The sequence below is a fragment of the Crocuta crocuta genome, unplaced genomic scaffold (genome assembly GCF_008692635.1).
Source record: "Crocuta crocuta isolate KB4526 unplaced genomic scaffold, BGI_CrCroc_1.0 scaffold594, whole genome shotgun sequence".
In the NCBI taxonomy this organism is placed as follows: domain Eukaryota; kingdom Metazoa; phylum Chordata; class Mammalia; order Carnivora; family Hyaenidae; genus Crocuta; species Crocuta crocuta.
The window spans coordinates 107,733-110,292 of record NW_027530186.1 but is presented as its reverse complement, the minus strand read 5'-3'; positions in this window follow the sequence as shown (position 1 = coordinate 110,292).

Sequence of the window (2,560 nt, the reverse complement as noted above, 5' to 3'; positions counted from 1 at the left end):
TAAAGTGTATTTCTTCTATTCTCAACCCTTTAAGCTTCCCTTTAATTAATTTATTTTTTAATAGTTTATTGTCAAGTTGGTTTCCATACAACAACCAGTGCTCATCCCCACAAGTGCCCTCCTCCATGCCCATCTCCCCCCTACCCCCCCACACCCATCAGTCCTCAGTTTGTTCTCGGAATTCAAGAGTCTTTCATGGTTGGCCTCCCTCCCTTTCCCCCACTCTTTCTCCCCTTCTTCTCCCCCACAATCCTCTGTTAAGTTCCTCTTAATCCTCCTATACGTGCAAACATATGGTATTTGTCCTTCTCTGCCCAACTTATTTCACTCAGCATAACACCCTCAAGTTCCATCCATGTTGCTACGCATGGCCAGATTTCATTCTTTCTCATTACCATGTAGTATTCCATTGTATAGATAAACCATATCTTTTTGATCTATTCGTCAGTTGGTGGACACTTAGGCTCTTTCCATGTTTTGGCTATTGTGGAGAGTGCTGCTATGAACATTGGGGTACATGTGCTCCTATGCATCAGCATTCCTATATCCCTTGGGTAAATTCCTAGCAGTGCTATTGCTGAATCTTCCCTTTAATTTAGAGCCATAAATCCTGGGTGCTTGATCAGATTTTCTATTAGAGGAAAATTATGCTCTTTTTTATGTTTATTTATTTATTTTTGAGAGAGAGAGGGAGAGAAAGAGAAAGAGAGAGAGAGAGACAGAGAGAGAGAGAGAGAGGGAGGGAGGGAGGAAGGGAGACAAGCGGGAAAAGGGCAGAGAGAAAGGGAGAGAGAGAACCCCAAGAAGGCTCTGTGCTTAGCGCAGAGGCCGACTTGGGCTCGATCTCACAAACTGTGAGATCATGACCTGAGACGAAATCAAGGGTCGGATGCTTAACCACTTGAGTCACCCACATGCCCCCAAAGAAAATTATTTAGAGGAATAACATCCGGGAGTAAAGTTACAGGGACAATAATATGACCCCTGACATAGTGTTCTTGTCTTGTGTGACAACATTGGATAATTCTTGATAATTAACTATATTGCTCCTGCATACATTTTATGGCACATTCATTTTTACTAATAATTATTACTTGTCTGAAGCAGCTGTTCTTTACGTTATTACCTGAATGAGGGTGGAAGTATATAGATAAATAACATGTGGCAACTTATATTTCTACATCTTTGTTTTGGCCAGGGGTTGGAAGTGGTAAGAATTATAAAGCATTTTATGTTTTAAGAAAAAATACTTGGTCTCTTGGTCATAAGACTTGACTTTCTATCACAGATCTGCAATTACGTTTTTTGAGATCTTTTTTTTTTCTTTCTGTGCCTTGGTCTTCCTGGTGATAAAAATGGACTTCCTTGTAATTAGCCTTAGACATAAGGGACAAGAAGATACTAAATTATTGAAATCTACAAATAATTTGACCTTTATCAAGTCCCTGCCAAGACGGAGCTAGTTAGGGGGTGGTTTAAAAAGAGTAAAATGATACCTGAAGTTCAGTTGAGTTTCTTAAGAAGAAAGTTGCACAGAGGAATCCATGATGGCAGTATGATTCCACATGACCTATATGATTCCCTCTGAAGCAGAAGCTCAACCATCTGATCTGTTTATTCATTTCCACCACAAATGACCCCTTCTTGCCAAGGGATGGGGACTTTGACATTGCTAGCCTCTCCTCTCCACTTTTTAGAAATCTCCAGCCCTTCTTTTTGTATAAGTACAACAAGTAAGCATATCTTTCTCTTTTCCTTGGTACCTGTGGTTTATTGGCTACTCTCAAATCAGGTCTTGTGTAAGTAGAAGGTTTCACAATTATGATATATAAATGTTAGGGGAAACTCAGGGCCATCTAACATTTTAAAAACTGGATTATTGCCTAATACAGATTTCTTATTTTATAGATAAGGAAATAGGTCAAATATCATAGAGATTGAATCATGTAAAATTCTGCATACTGCTTCTTGTTCCCTCAATGCTGGTCCTGCCTTTTATAGTATATCCATGTAGTAGGATAAATGAATATACATTTGAAATTTTTGTAATAGCTGCTTGGCCATCAGCAGTCTGTGCTTTTTAATAAAGGGATGGATACCTGGCTGAGAAGGAGGTCTAGGAAAAGGGAGGTTGTAAAATAAAGGATTTATAAATTTTTGGAAGCATATGGTAGATAACTCCATCTCTGATGGCCTTGTCTTCTATTGTTTTGCATATACCTACCACCCAGATAGGTAAGCGGGAGATAAGGGACTATAGATATGTATTCTATGACCCTAAAATAGATAATGTAGGAACATTCCAGAAATTTCAGATCTTCTTTGTAATAACATTTTAAAATCCTGCTGGGCTTGGAGGAATATTTATCAATAAGAGTTTAGGTCATGAAAGTTGAGAAACCAAAAAAAGAATTCTTTACCTCTTTCCATCCTTAGCAGTCAAATTTTAAGGCAGAGAGAGAGAAAACTCAAGTGTGATGTATATGTATGTGTATGTATGAATTGCCTTGTTTTTGCAGAGCTTTTGATCTTCTTTTTTTTTTTTTTTTTTTAAATTTTT